The sequence below is a fragment of the Ruditapes philippinarum genome, unplaced genomic scaffold (genome assembly GCF_026571515.1).
Source record: "Ruditapes philippinarum isolate M1 unplaced genomic scaffold, ASM2657151v2 ctg3572_1_1_1_1, whole genome shotgun sequence".
Taxonomy (NCBI): Eukaryota; Metazoa; Mollusca; class Bivalvia; order Venerida; family Veneridae; genus Ruditapes; species Ruditapes philippinarum.
The window spans coordinates 1-17,189 of record NW_026852508.1 but is presented as its reverse complement, the minus strand read 5'-3'; the positions used below and the strand labels follow the sequence as shown (position 1 = coordinate 17,189).

The 17,189-nt window shown below is 33.9% G+C and overlaps 1 long non-coding RNA gene across 1 annotated transcript; it reads left to right on the top strand.

The window, feature by feature from the left end:
* The first annotated feature begins 7,074 nt into the window (after positions 1–7,074).
* On the top strand, positions 7,075–10,526 carry LOC132715173 (uncharacterized). Its single transcript, XR_009623652.1, has 3 exons — positions 7,075–7,525; positions 9,885–9,962; positions 10,229–10,526. It is a non-coding gene; the product is annotated as an uncharacterized LOC132715173 (long non-coding RNA).
* The last annotated feature ends 6,663 nt before the right edge of the window (positions 10,527–17,189 follow it).

Genomic DNA, 17,189 nt, shown 5'->3' with positions numbered 1-17,189 from the left:
ACAATTTTAGAGGGAGCTCCATAATTCAATAATTTTAACCAAATACCATTTCTATATACAACATCAAATGCTTTAGTCCAAGAAATCCGTGCATAAAATAGGGTGAATTGTGCACCTCTTGTGAAAAGCATGAAACTTGGCATAGTGGCAGGAAATAGTATTTCAATTCATTTTAGCCTGGGATCCACTTTTTAAAAATCCAATATGGCCGCCAAAATCCAAGATGGCCGCCATATATAAAATTTTTCAGAATATTTGGGTATTTCAGCTGTAGGCATACCTAGAATAGTATAAAAAAGCATCAGTTCATTATATTACAGATTAATTTATATTCAGGCCTTTGATCCAGGTTGTGCAAATCCAAAATGGCTGCCAAAATCCAAGATGGCCGCCCTATATTATTTTTTTCAAAATATTTAAAGTTTTTCAGCTGTGTTCTTTACAGGTCAGTATGCAATAGCACCACTTTATTATATTACACATTTATATATATTCAAGCCTCGGATCCAGGTTGTGCAAATCCAAGATGGCTGCCAAAATCCAAGATGGCTGCCATATTAAAATTTTCAGAATGTAATAGTTTTCAGCTGTTGTCGTCATTACAGAACAGTATAAAATAAGACCAATTTAAAATTATGGTATTGCATATTTATTTATATTCAAGCCTTGGATCTGCATTTTGCATATCCAACATGCTTGCCGAAATCCAAGATGACCACCATGTTGAATTTTCAGAATATGTTAGCTTACCGGCTGTAATCATTTTCAAATTAGTATAAAATAGCGCAAATACATTATATTTCATGTTTTTTAACAAAAACAATATGAAGAAAATTTTTGGAGACGCATTGTTTTTGCCTTCGCCGTCTGTCTGTCTGTCCGTTCGTCCGCATTTAGCTTGTCCATCCTTCACAGGTCAAAGTACATGTGGGATTTCAACTTAACTTTACAGGAGTAATCAGTACCATCCCAAGTTGTGGACATCACGGTCACATTCCGCTTCGATGCACAAAATGGCCGCCAGAGCTAAAAGCAGAAATATCTTGCCCGGCCTTCACTGGTCAAACTACTGGTTGAATATCAACCAAACTTTACAGGAGAGAGCAGAACTATCCCTAGTTGTGCACGAACATCACCAGCACATTTCGCTTCGCTGCAAATAATAGTCGCCAGAGTTATAAATAAAAAAATATTGTCCGGCTTTCACAGGTCAAGTTACTGGTGGGATTTCAATGAAACTTCACATGGGTGACCATGATAGTTTTGGGAGACATATGTTTTTGTGACAAAAATCCATGAAACTGTTTAAAAGCATCCAATTCATATTGAAACATGCTCATAATTACATTGCTCAGATTTATTTTTTTTAAAGCATTTTTACTTGATTTACGAAAATTCAAAAGAAACAAAAGAATATTTAAAACAAAAAATGGAAGTTAAACCATCTCATAATTTCATTATCTGCCCGAGAATAAAAATATCTTTGCTAATTTTAGGTAATTTCAAGTTCAAGCAACTTGCAATCAAACTAAACTGAGCCTTATTCCGATGATATAATATGTAGCTGACCTGCTATTGAGTCATTGTGCAAGTGTAAAAGGAATGGTATAGAAACTTTTGTATATTTTTACAAACAGCTATGTAATTTTCCCTAAAAAGAAAACACTTCATAATAATAATTTCAGAGAATTCTAGACTATGTAATTTGTATTTTGATAAGAGTAGAAAGTTAAACGTAACGCAAGACTACTTTATGTTCGGAGTTAAAAGTGATCAGTTCTTAAAAAAAATTGTGGATACTAGGCTAGTAAATTGCTGAAGATGTTAGAAATAATAATATTTCAACAGTTGTACATCAGGTTACTTTTATACTAACTTAAGCAAGGTACTGTTTAAAGTGTTATCAACTAATATTAATCAGTATATTAAACAAGAAAACTTTAGTCAATTATCTATAATTAACACCTATTGATTAAGTACTGAGTGTCTGTCAAGTTAAGGTCAATTGTTCATTGTTATTGTGATTCTAGAAGGAGTAAATAAAAAAAAAAACTAAAAAAACCCTGAAGAAATGACAACCTCATGAATTGAGCTAAGTGCGGCATGATTTCATTAGTTCTTGTGTACAGTCCTTTTATGACAGTTGTGGAAACCAAACATAAATTATTTAATCTAAGTAAACAATTTATAATTTGTTAAAGATTTTCCATTGTTTTTGAAATACAAGAAAACAACAACAAACAACTGAGATTATAAATCAACTATTATACTGTAATATCAGAAAATACATATGCTTATGTAAGGCTTAATCAGGCATTTCAACTGCTTTAAAATATAAAAGGGAGAAATTAACAAGAAATTTAAGAGCGTTGCCCCTGGAATGCAGCCCCGAAATTCGAAGTAAGTAAGTAAGTTAGTATCTCAAATCTTACAATTGGAATCTCATATCAAAATTATCAAATAGAAAGAGCTGCAAAAGTCTAAACTTGATCTCATATAAAGTCACGAATTACTAATCTTAATAATGCTTTGGCTTAAGTTTGATTACAGAAAAACCCAAGATATTTTTGTTCAATATCATTCTGTTTTTCTTGTTTATTCACAAGACCTTGCCAAAATAATGACATAATAAGAGTCTGATTCCGTTATCTATGACACAAAATATGCTGCTTAATTTACTAATGAAAAAGAACTCACAGCTGCAGTAAGACGATCACAAGGATGATGCAAACTAAATTTATTAAAAAGAATTGACAGAAGAAACCCTTCTGTCTCCGACACTTACTAGTATAAATCATACTGAACATTTGGTTCAAATAAGCTAAGGAATTGTGTGCACTAAAATATACAAAACAATAGAGGATTAATTCACACTTTTCATGCATTAACATCTACAGAAGCGCGAGGACGCATTCTGAGCCCACATTCTATGGGCTCAGGATTCAATTTCTGTAGATGTTGATGCACAAAATAATGTATTAGTCATTTTGTTTTGGTGATTCTACGATATATTGTTTTTCGCATAAAGAAACTAGTTTTGTATTGATTTTAACTTTAATTTTTGTGTGTTATGTTTTGGTAATAAGGTAACTGGGGATCATTATTAAAATCAGCGGCTTTGCATGGTATCAGAATCATGCACATTGACAAGAGCTATTGGTAGGACATCATAAAGTGTTAGACTGTTCTTGGTGCTTTATAGCTAAACAAGAACCTAGATTATGAAGAATTCTCTATATTTAAAAGGGACATAATTCTGTCAAAATCCATGAAAGAGTTATTGACATTTAACGGTGACCTTTTATTATGCTAAAAAATAAGTGTATTAGGGTTTAACGTATTCCATCATGTATTTTTTACAAAACCAACTTGCATGAAAAACTTGTAAAGCTGACGCCTTTGGTGTACAATATCACTTGCTCCCTATTCTTTGAAATATCAAGCTAAATAATGTGCTCGCATGGTTTTATCCATAAATGCAGGTTTTTTTCTCTGTAAATGTACATCTGTGTATGCAGTTTTTATGCAGGAATGCAACTTTTTTGTTTGTTACATGTATGAAGTGTTGAAGATACAAATTACCTTTATTATAGAAATTTGTCAAAATAACATCATTTAATGGCAGCCATATTGGATTTTGAAGCCATATTGAATTTTCTACCAATACTACTTAAGCATTTTTCCAAAAAATTACTATTTTTTACCTATAATGTCAATTTATATCATAAATAACTTCATTTTGACATGCCCTGTGTACATTTTACATTTTGGCGGCCATCTTGGATTTTGGCGGCCATCTTGGATTTTTAAAAAGTGGATCCCAGGCTGAAATAACTTGAAATACCATTCCTTGACACCATGCCAAGTTTCATGCTTTTCACAGAAGGTGCACAATTTTTTCACAAATTTCTTGGACTACTTTACGAAAATCAATAAAAGCACAATATAATTTCTTTTTCTCACTATTTATAACTTTATTTATTATAGAAATTGAAACAAAAATACAATATATGGTGCTTTTGCCGTTACGAAATCCATACTGGTACTCCGATAACAAATTGTTAGTTTCGGCCCACTTGCGCAAACGTGTATCTAACATTGTAGAAAATATTTTAGAAAAAAACACTGGTGAGGGTAATACCTCTATAGTTATTTACATCATCAACATTACCTTTTTGGGGGATTGGAACGATCATACCTTTTGTCCATATCTCAGGATATACACTATTAAGAAACATAAAATTAAACAATTTATAAAGACAAGGAAGTTAAAGATCACTACATTCTATAAATATTTCACTAACCAACATATCTACAACTCCACTTTTACCTCTTTTCAAAGAAGAAATGGCTGAATTTACCTCATCAATACTAAATTCTTTATCAAGTTGTTCAATAACATATTCATCTAAGCTTTTCTGGCCCAATTCATCCTCAGCTTCATTATTAATAAAAGCACTATTTTTATAATGTTTTAAAATGATTGAAAAAATGTTCTTCAGAAATATCTCCAGCTTTAGATTTTTTGTTTTTAATTTTTCGTATTTCTTGCCAAAACTTTTGAGGCTGGTGCTTGGCTAAATTTTGTAGTTTTGTTCTCTGTTTCCCATTAAAGTCAGACCGTGCTTTTCTTTTAGCTTTTTTATATACTCGTCGTTTAGTTTTTAACAATTCAAAATTTTCTACAGATTTAATTTGTTTAAGAGACCAGAGACATAGATAACATTTAGCTTATGCATTTGTCTATGGCTGCAGGTAAAAATATTTACAGTTCTTATTTAAATAAATGATACATCGATTTTTAAAGAGAACTACTTATTAATTTTTGTTACAAAACTATTCATGTGATGAAAAAACTGGCTCAGTGGGTATGTTCTGCTATGTTTTTCTAAGTGAAAGGCATGGAAAGTTACCAATATTTTAACATGCAGCTATAGATAAAAGATTTACCTTTCAAATGGTATATAATATTAAAGGATAAAATGTACATCCATAAAGTTTTATTTGCTACAAAATGCCTAATTTTTCACTTTTTTATGGGCATGAGTGATATTTCAATGGAGTATATAGGAGCTGCTTATCTCTGTTATCTATGTCTCTGAAGAGACTTATTAACAGTCCTAAATTCTCGCCTAGCGGCCTCACATTCTTTATTAAACCATGGGCTCTTATAAATACGTTCTGTTACTTATATTGCTGTTCTTCTTCTTCTTCTTCCAATACTGTACATAACCCACTCTGGAGCATTGACGTACAGGGTGTATGTACAAAGTGATGTGCGGCGAATAAGTGCAGATTTAAAAGAAGAACATGTTAAAAATAAAATCGACTCCGGCATATTAGGGCCCCATGACTAGCCTCAAGGTTGACTGCTGTGACTAGGTGCTCTGGAAGCTGGTTCCACAGGCGGATTATTTTATTGTACACGTAGTTTTACCAAAAACACTTTTAGTTTTATCATACAAAATATTAGATATTTCATTTATTCCAGCGCTAACATTAGTTTCTTTTGAAACAATACAACTAACAATGTCATTTATATTAGACAGTTCAGCAGATATAACGTCTCTGTAATAATCAACTTTTTCATTATCCCATACAATTTTTTTCACATAATATAGTAGAATCTATTATTTGTAACATTACATTGTTCATAACTATTTACATTTAAATCAATTTGGATAGGACAATGTGGTGAAAAAGAATATAAATCATAATGTACTATAAAATTTTTATCATGCAACTACTATGGTAACTGCCCGATAACACTTGCCTGATAATTATTTTTGATATCAGGTCAGTAACCTGATATCAAAAATAAGCCCCGCCCATTTTAACGGACTTTTTTCAATTGCTTATATTCTCATTTTTACCAGCATGTGAATTCTACAATGTAATCTCATACCCTTACAAGTCTTGAATCAAGGTGCGATATTTAGGCCTATTATTTCGATTTCAATTACGAATAAATTAGATAGCGAATAGTTTTAGCTCCAACTAAATGAAGTGACGTCATAATTTATATTGCAAATGACATCATCGATGTTCACGTCATACTATACATGTAATCATAACAAACAGGCTAGACGATTTTCATTGAGATCTTGTAAATGTTTACTTTATTTCGCCGGATTATTATTCAATAAGTGAACAAATTGTTTCGTTTAAAAAATAAGACGCATGTTTGTGTAGCTTGTGTTTGATTGCCGATTTGACTTTTCTTTGATTGAAATTATCGTGAACTTTTGAATTTGACAAATACACCCATAAACACTTTCAATATGATCTACCTAAATAACCGAGGTATATCGAGTGAAAAATTACGAGTTGCTTCCCTTATCTTCGAGTAAAATCGATATCGCTTATGCTAAAACAATACAATATAAGCTGTTTTTAAACCGCTAGTTTGTTGTGATTAAATGTCCGATTTTAAAATGTATTACACCAATAGAAAGCTTTGGATCTTAGCTTCGTCACAGTATAAAATTCAACACATCTTTGGACTTCAAAGTATTTTAATTAACTGTTAAACCTACCATATGTCAGACCATTTCACATACGATTTATACAGTGAGATACGCAATCCGTTATCTTTACTCGAAATTCTACTGATATGAATAGCACGGTAGGGAATCACGTGACTTTTACGGTTACGCGTACAGACAATATGGCGGCCTAAAATCCTCGCTTCACATGTGTTTTTCAGGTAATTCTTTATTATATCCCTTTTACTTACATACGAGACCTGTTGCAGCCTACGCGGAATAAAGAATTGTTGCCGCCTATACCTTATTTTCCACCCCTGTGCTCATAGCTTTTACAAACACTCAAAAATTCAACAGGAATTTTCAATGTTAACAATTATTTTTCAGGTAACTTTCACGCAAAATTTGTATTTTTTATGAATTTGATTAAACTACGCCGAGTTAGCAAAGAGAAAAGGTTCATAGAATTTCTTTATTTGAAAATGTAAATATTAGGCATGTTAAATGTTGACTAGTCATTTTCTATTCCAATACACGAAGGAAAAATGATTTGGGTAACAGCCACACATACTTTTATTGTTGATAACTCCCACGCAATATTTTATGTGCAAGCAATATCTATGCAGGCTATTGCTTAGATATTGATTTAACAAAATCATTATCGATGCATTTAGCCTTAAACGTTCATAGAATTTTGAAAAATATTTAAAATACCGCCAAAAGGTCCTGGATAGAATTAAGCGCCTATGGGTAGGAGAATACATACTCACGTAAATATATAACAAGAATATAGATATAGATGAATTTATCGCAGAAATTAAAATAAAAGTCTCAAATATAAGAAGGAGGTCGATTTCAGTTTATGCACAATTACAGTTGTCTTTTTTCATAGTTTGCAGATATGGACGGTTGCAGCTCGGATATTGTTTGTAGATGATGTTGGAAAACATTTCGTTCACGGACAAGTCTTAATGACCACATATGAGCTGGCTACTCGGCACAGGACCTTGTAAACGTTGTGGCAAATCCAACTGCCATAGGTATGGCATTTTAATGTTAATATAAAGATTTTAAAGACATTCAAATCATTTTATCACTTAGTCTTTTCAAATCATTTTATCACTTAGTCTGTTATGTAACTTATTATTTTTAAAATTAGTGTCTGTATTTAACATAATTATGTATTTTTAGCTCACCTGTCACAAAGTGACAGGGTAAGCTTTTGCGATCGTTTTTTGTCCGGCGTCCGTCCGTCCTCCGTAAACTTTTACTTTAAATGTCATCTCCTCATAAACCACTGAGCCAATTTCATCCAAACTTCACAGGAATGTTCCTTTGGTGGTCACCTTTGAAAATTGTTCAAAGAATTTAATTCCATGCAGAACTCTGGTTGCCATGGCAACCAAAAGAAAAAAAAAACTTTAAATATCTTCTTCTGAAAAACCCAAAGAGCTAAAGCTTAGATATTTGGCATGAAACATCTTCTAGTGAGTGTCTACCAAGTTTGTTCAAATTATAAAAGCCCTGGGGTCAAAATTGGCCCCACCCGAGGGGGTCATTGATTTTCCCTATATGCATATAGTAAAAACTTAAAAAATCTTCTTTTAAAGAACCCAAAGAGCTAGAGTTAAGAAATTTAGCATGAAACATCTTCTAATGGGTGTCTACCAAGTTTGTTCAAATAAGAGCCCTGGGGTCAAAATTGGCCCCGCCCCGGGGGCCATTGATTTTCCTTATATGTGTATAGCAAAAACTTAAAAAATCTTCTTTGAAAAAAAACCAAATAGCTAGAGTTTAGATACTAAGCATGAAACATCTTCTAGTGAGTGTCTACCAAGTTTGTTCAAATAAAAGCCCTGTGGTCAAAATTGGCCCCGCCCCGGGGGTCATTTATTTTCCTTATATGTGTATAACAAAAACTTAAAATATCTTCTTTGAAAAAACTCAAATAGCTAGAGTTTAGATATTAAGCACGAAGCATCTTCTAGTGAGTGTCTACAAAGTTTGTTCAAATAAAAGCCCTGTGGTCAAAATGCAATTAAGAGCCCTGGGGTCAAAATTGGCCCCGCCCCGGGGGCCATTGATTTTCCTTATATGTGTATAGCAAAAACTTAAAAAATCTTCTTTGAAAAAAAACCAAATAGCTAGAGTTTAGATACTAAGCATGAAACATCTTCTAGTGAGTGGTCTACCAAGTTTTGTTCAAAATAAATAACCCTGGGGTCAAAATTGGCCCCCGCCCCGGGGGTCATTTATTTTCCTTATATGTGTATAAAAAAAACTTAAAATATCTTCTTTGAAAAAACTCAAATAGCTAGAGTTTAGATATTAAGCACGAAGCATCTTCTAGTGAGTGTCTACAAAGTTTGTTCAAATAAAAGCCCTGTGGTCAAAATTGGCCCCGCCCCAGGAGACATTGATTTTCCTTATATGTGTATAGCAAAAGCTTAAAAATCTTCTTCGAAATATCCGAATAGCTAAAAAGATTGTTCAAATAAAAGCCCTTGGGTCCAAACTGGCCCTGCCCCAGGTGTGTCATTGTTTTTAAGTATATGTGTAAAAAAAAAAACTTGACCAGCTAGACCTTAGATGTTTAGCATGAAACATCTTCTAATGGGTGTCTACCAAGTTTATTCAAATAAAAGCCCTGGGGTTTAAACTGGCCCACTACGGGGCCTATATACAGTCGTGAGCGACTTCAGGGCCATCAATGGCCCTCTTGTCTTAAAATCTAAAGCAAAACAAAAACCCATAAAGCATATAAGAATGGGTCTTTTATTTTACAAACTAGATAATAAAATCTAGAGGAATTATAATTGAATGTTATCTTAATATAAACAGTAAAACCCGTAACGTTTCCGATTTGCTGAGCTATAAAATGTTTTACCACAACATTTATAAGGTCCTGTGCCGATGTGGTCATTCCGTGAATGAAATGTTTCATTTATCACAATCAATATCCGAGCTGGAAACTTTCATATCTGCAAAATATGAAAAATGTCAACTGTAATTGTACTAAAACAGAAATACAAAACATCCTTCTAATATTTGAGACTTTTGTATTAAAACGCGACATAATTGAATGATTTGGGTTCGGTGTCCTTGGCAATTTGTAATTTTACAGATCATGCTTTTTTGAAAGTTATTTATCCGCCATAATTATCGTATTATTGTAACCTATAAGCAGTATAAGTGTTGTGAACGTCCCAAGACGATTCGTCAATCTAGCTGTATTTATATCTTAGTGATAGTAAAAATAAGCGTGAATTAGTTTGAAAAAATCATTATATCCATTGCATTATCGACACAAATATTGATTAAACTGTTCTTGAGTGTTAAAATTTTAAGCTAAATTGCCGTGAATTTATAGGGAATAATAAATTTATTTTTACATTCTAGATCCTGGTCCTGGATGAAATTGAGAGTATTGTAGCTGTAGCTTGTATACCATACATTTAACATGGATAGGACTGTCAGGTTTGTTGAATTGAAATTCTAATATTTAATATACATATATTTCTTTACAAAGTATTAATATTGCAACTACTGGACATCAATCTTGTCTTAATAATACATGTATATTATTTTCAGAATACTTTTGTAACATTATAAATATGAAATTTACATATTTGTTGTTTTCAGGATGCTGCATACAATGGTCTTAGTGAATATTTCTTGGGAAAATGAGGCAAGTAACTGATGGGGAGCAGTTTTTAATTAGTAACTTCTTATTTTATTTGCAGAAGCAGTAAGAGACAGCCAAAGAAGTATTCAAACACCATCATGAAACATTTAAGACATACCAGGAGAGATCTAGAAGAGTAGTTGGTAGAAGAGTGGAACAGTTTGTAGCTTAATTGTAACTAAAAGGACTTCTTAAATACTTGAACTGTATATTTGAAATAAAATACCTGAAGTATTTAATAGTGTCTTTTTTTGTTAAACAGTTAAATTCTGTTACTTTGCTTTATATTTATATTAAAGTATGTTGAAGTGACATTGGAACTTTAACGTTGTGCCAACGTTGAATTTCAACGTTGTTTAAACTTTCAAATCCGAACATAAATCCAACGTTATTTCAACGTTAAAATCTGACCATAATTCAAAGTTGTTCAACCTTTATGTGCCTGCTGGGTTAATTCTATCCAGGACCTAATCTATTGGCGGTATTTTTAATATTTTTCAAAATTCTTTGAAAGTCTGAGGCTAAATGCATCAATCATGATTTGTTAAATCAATATCTAGGCTTTAACCTGCATAGATATTGCTTGCAAATAAAATATTGCGTGGAGTTATCAACAATAAAAGTGTGCGTGGCTGTTACCCAAATCATTTTTCTCTCGTGTGTTGGAATAAGAAATGACCAGTCAACATTTTAACATGCCAATATTTACATTTTCATATAAAGAACTTCTATGAACATTTTCTCTTTGCTAACCAACGTAGTTTAATTCAAATTAATAAAAAATACAAATTTTTGCGTGAATGTTACCCGCAAAATAATTGTCAACATTGAAAATTCCTGTTGAATTTTTGAAGTGTTTGTAAAAGCTATGAGCACAGGGTGGAAAATAAGGTATATGCGGCAACAATTCTTTATTCCGCGTAGGCTGCAACAGGTCTCGTATGTAAGTAAAAATGATATAATAAAGAATTACCTGAAAAACACATGTGAAGCGAGGTTTTTAGGCCGCCATATTGTCTGTACGCGTAACCGTAAAAGTCACGTGATTCCCTACCGTGAATAGCCTTTCGTCTGCTAGTTCTGAAAGTGTTTATCGGTGTATTCAAGACAAAAATTGCAGTAAAGTTTAGTTTATGTGATTCTAAGTGGATTTTTGGATCGATGTTTAAATTAAAGGTAGGGTTAGGGTTAGGGTTAGGCTAACCCTAACCCTAAGAATTTTATCGTATTAGGCCTACAATCTGTTGTATCTTTATCCGAGTAGAAAGAAAAAATGGCCGCCAATAACAAATTCTAAGCTTCAGGGGCGGAGGAATTTTTTTCAAGAATTATTTCTTTGAACAAAAATCCCCCTTTTTAACGAAATTCGCTATTTAAAAGTAGATTATTCTTTTATTTTGACAGTTGTTATGTGTTACATGACAAATAGAAAAACATGCTACTGTCTTTTGATATCAATTTTATCAGGCTCGGCTGATATGGGCAGAAAGGGCTCGGCAAGCCTCGCCCTTTCTAGCCCATATCAGCCTCGCCTGATAAAATTGATATCAAAAGACAGTAGCATGTGGCAATATCCGGTCTTTGTCCCTCGGGGGACAGTAACATTTTAGTGTGTATTTCAGTGACAGTGTACTGGTTGGGGACCACCAAAACCGGACAACCACCAAACCCGGACGGCCCCGAAAATGCTTGATTTAGAATTTTCTTTGTTCAGTGGTTGTCAGTCACTTTTTTATAAACAATAAATGCATGTTTCTTCTATAATTAGGTAAATAAATTTATTTCAACCTCCGTAAATGGTAATATTTTAATGTCTATTTCAAGAATGTTGACGTTGAAATTTGGGGGTCAAGAAAGCAATGTCTGACCTCATATAACAGCAATAATTATTGCAAAGTAAACAATAGAATATCCAAAACTTCAGCATTTGCTGCTGAAATATTGTGTGTCATGTTAAAAATAAAAAAAAGAACACCAAAGCTTTTATCTGAATTAAATCAACATTATTACATATCTGTCCGGACACATGGTACTGTAGTATGTACAATTTAGGTAATTTTGATACCCTCCTTGACGGGCCTCGGATATAAGTGTCAACATAATCAGAACTAAACAAACTAGTTTGTTAGTTAGGAGAAGAACCTAGCTGTACTGTGTCAAATTTTCGTACCTTTAGCTTTAAAATTATGAAATTTGTATAGAAAAATGTTCAAAAAGTGTCCGGTTGATGGTCCCTGACCAGTACACGTATGTATTTCCCTGATCAGGGTCACTCAGACGCTTATTGACAATTCAGCAAATAGGCGTCGCCACCTACAGTATCAATCGTTTTTGAAGTTACTATCGCATGATTAAATGGGGCGCTATTAGGAAAGAGCAGTATAATTACACACACGTGCATAAAATGTATATTCGATTTGTTATATCTTATGCCAGCCCGCATAGCTCAATCGGTTAGAGCGCGAGACTTGTAATCTCGACATTGTGGGTTCGATTCCCGGGCTGGCCAACTAAAATTAATAATCAGTCTTTCGGATGAGACTTTATTACCCCCAAGAGAAAGCCAAACCCCATTTTCAATAATATAGACCCCCGATCCGGGGATATATCTTCCCCTTCAGTGGCATTATAAAGATTGTTTGTAAAGAATTCGCTCTGTACGCATTATTGTACTCATCGTCCACGGGGACGTTGCCACATCATATATATGGTATTCATTCCGTAAAAAAATGCATTCAGAAATTACCCCAGAACACTTCCAAGCCCCATTTCATGTAGCATACATAATAAAATAAATGCGTTGTCTGTCTATATATAATCCGGTCTTCGTCCCCGGGGACGTTGCCTCGTGTTATATATGCTATTCATTCCGTAATGAAACATCATTAAGACAGTTACCCCCAAAAGAATGCCAAGCCCCATTTTCTACAATATAGACCCCCGAAGAAAACCCTCTTCCGGGGAGAAATCTCCCCCTTCAGAGGCATTATAAAGTTTTGTTAGTGTAAGATATTTTACCTGTCTATATATATAATCCGGTCTTCGTCCCCGGGGACGTTTCCACAGCACTTTCAAGTAATGATAATTGCATTATAAGATATATATTTGTTTGAAAAAGTCATTAAGATACTTCCCCCAAAAGAAAACCAAGCCCCATTTATAAAAATAAAGAAACCCCCCAAGAAAACCTGCTTCCCGGGAAAACTTCCCTTTACAGGCAAAAGAAATGATCGAATATTTCATATCGCGACTGTATATATATAATCCGGTCATTGTTCCCCGGGGACGATGACCGGATTATATATTATAGACAGAGCGAAATTCTTTACAAACAAACTTTATAAATGCCACTGAAGGGGAAGATATATCCCCGGAAGAGGGTTTTCTTCGGGGGTCTATATTATTGAAAAATGGGGGCTTGGCTTTCTTTTGGGGTAACTAATCTTTATGATGTTTCATTACGGAATGAATAACATGTATAACACGAGGCAACGTCCCCGGGGACGAAGTACCGGAATTAATATATAGAGAGACGATGCCTTATGTGTGTAATTTTTAGGTAAGTAATAAAATTATGAAAAAGTTTTTTTTTTTTTTTTTTAATAATAACTTTACATGATTGATGACATATTTGTTTTTTAAATAACCAAAGTTCATTCCACTTGAAATGCCCATGAAAAGTAATACACGGTTGTATTGAGATTTTTTTTTCCTTATATAGTAGTATAAATTGAATATACACATGTTACATGAGGAGAGGAATGCATGCACGAGTTGTGGCGTGCGTTCATAAAGTGTACTTGCAATAGTTAGCGGGGCATGTCAAACAGAAATATTGAAAATTTATAGTAAATGGGTCAATAATTCAAGATATCATTGGACCAGCAAATCAATGGCCACATTCAATCAGGATATATTTCTGGACTCCCAATTTAAATCATTTTCAGAGAATACTTATATCAGCATTTGTTTATGTAAATGGACTTATTCCTGAAATATTTATAGAATGGGTTTGGCACGTGACCGCGCCGCGTCAAATCATTTTTAAGCGCTATTTAGACTTTTTCATAGTGGACATTATATAGTAGACCTGTCTTTATATGCATTTAACATCACTAACAGACGATATGATAATTTAAACGGGGAAATAAGGATATACCAGCATAGCAGCTTACAGAATTAGTAAGTTCAGGTATGATTTTTTTTTATTTTACGGAATATATGTAGATTATTAATGTAATACTTCGCTTCACGGAAAATGCCGACATAAAGTTACTCTTGACAACCAATATACGGCTGTCAAATTTAAAGCAAGCGCTCCAGTGATCCAGATCAACTTGAAAAGTGCATTGTCCCCTGGGGGACGAACAGTGGCGTAGCGCGGCCAAGAGTAATTATACGCCTTGGGTGTGGGTTAAGGGAGGGGGTCGCCCCCTCCCTTTGTAAATGGCATGGGTTCGGGGGGCTTCCCCCGAGAAAATTTGGATTTATAGATGCAAAATAATGCAATCTGGAGACATTTGACAACATATTAATTCTCTTCTTATCTAATAAATAGAGGATATTGAAAGAGTGTAAGTTTAATACTTAATTTATTTAATGAGTTTAATAAAAATGATATATTATGTGAGCCTCTGGCGGGTTAAGGGAGGGGGTGGCCCCCTCCCTTTGTAAATGGGAGGGGGTTCGGGGGACTTCCCCCCCGAGAAAATTTGGATTTATAGATACAAAATAACGCAATCTGGAGACATTTGACAACACATTTAATTCCCTTCTTATCTAATAAATAAAGGATATTGAAAGAGTGTATAAGTTTATATACTGAATTTATTTAACGAGTTGAATAAAATGATATTATGTGAGCCTCTGGCGAGCATAATATTATTTTATTCAACTCGTTTAATAAATTTAGTAATGAACTTACACGCATTTAATATTCTATTTATTGCATAACAAAAATAAAGACCGTTTGAAGTGATAAAGAAACATTTTTCATTGAAGCGCCTATAGTAGGCCTATAACTCTAACATTTAGCGCGTCTTAGCGTTATGTTTATGTAACGCTAATGACGTCACGTCAAAATATATGCCAGTGCAATACCATTTTTACGGAGTCGCAAAATCGGCACGGGTATGTGATAAATTCCATGATGATATCTATGCCGAGATGGTTATTCTCTGAAGACAAATGCAAGGCGGCGTTGTTCTCTTGCAGCAAATTTATCAACTATATACTCAGAATAAATTTTCATGTCTCTGTAAATTTTCATTAGGCCAGGCCCAGACAGCCGCTCTGTAGTCATGGTAGATCTCTTCATGGTGCTGAATGATCGTTCAGCTGTAGCCGTAGACACTGGCATAGTGAGCAGTACTAACAAACAACGACGGACATTGGGTTAGTACTGATCATTAGCCAGTGGTAATGTTCCTAGAAGTGTATCAGGAGCTTGTGGACAGTCCAACGCAAGTGCTCCATCTGTCCACCATGTAACCCACTTTCTCACTTCCCTGGTAAAGGTAGCTTCGTCCGTACGCCCTTGACAACGTTTAAAAATGACTCTTTATTTCAGATTATTATAGATCTAGTTAAAAATAAAATAGAATAATATTTGATGTAATTTGATAGAAAAAATACATTTGAATATGATTTAATGACAAATTGCATTATTTTACCTACTTTAAATTTCTTGATCTGCATAAACTCACCTCGATTTAAATGCATATTTATGGACATCGGGCCAATCTGACTTTAATAAAGTGACTTAATATTGTTCATCGTTTAAAATGGTGCAGTTGAAAATATGTACGTAAGGAGGCTCGTGTTCTTCGGACGTTTTACATTGGGACGCCAGTTAATTTTTCCCGCTAGTATAACTTCTTATGTATTAAACAACATTCGGAATATAATAGGATTCTACGATAAGGTACTAAAAAGTCATGACACTGTCTTACCTAAAATAGTAGATCTACTAGCTGTTCTACACTTGCAACAAAAATACCGATACACTATTTAAATCGCTTAATAACAACATGTTTTTTTGTCAGCAAATCCTTTTTTCTCCGTCAAAACTCACGGCGATGCCTAACACGGGTTAGGGTACTGATTTGGACAACTGTTATCAACATTTAAGACTTTTTGGTTTTTTAAAATTCATTTTCGTTTAGTACGCCTACGGCGTACTGGCGTATGCCCGGCTACGCTACTGACGAAGACCGGATATTGCCTAGCATGTTATTCTCTATGAAGCCAGGGGAAATAAATCCTCCGAGCATATAGCATAGTCAATTAAACTATTATCGTTCGCTGACAAATATGTGTAACTTCCGGTTCCGGCATCATCACCAACGCTACAGCAGTGTTATTCAGTTACTGGTGTTAAATATTTTATACGTATATCTGGATGTGATACACTTTACGTGTTGAATGATATATATATATTTATACTGATGTATTTAGTTAGATAAAGATTACTCCATATGGAGTGTTGGATTTAAAATTGGATATGAATTAATTCCAAATGAAACCAAATGAGGTAATTATTTTTGGGTCTCTCTTATGGCCATCAATCGCTACAGTGATTGTGGGCCATAAACCGCTGGGTACTAGAACACTAAATCTGTGTATTTTCTTCCTCGGTCCGCCTATCATACAGCTTATTACGGTACGTTTAAAAAGTATTGTAGAACTCTATCAAATGGAAAAGTATCTTTAACACATTACATATAAAGAACAGTGGTGAACGTAACGAATGGTTGTCCAGCCAGACTTATTATGTAATTGGTATATAATTGCTTCTTATAGTCCCGTGTAAAAAACTTAAATGCTGGCAGTTATAGACTGTCTATTTGCTTGTGGACAGCGACATATGGCCCCATTTAAAAACTGAAACGACTTTAGTAATAGGCTATATATTTCTCTTGTAGGTAGCCACGTATGGCCCCGTTAAAAAACCTTAAATATCGGCAGTACTGGACTGCCTATTCGCCTGGGGACAGCCACATTTGGCCCCATGTAAAAAA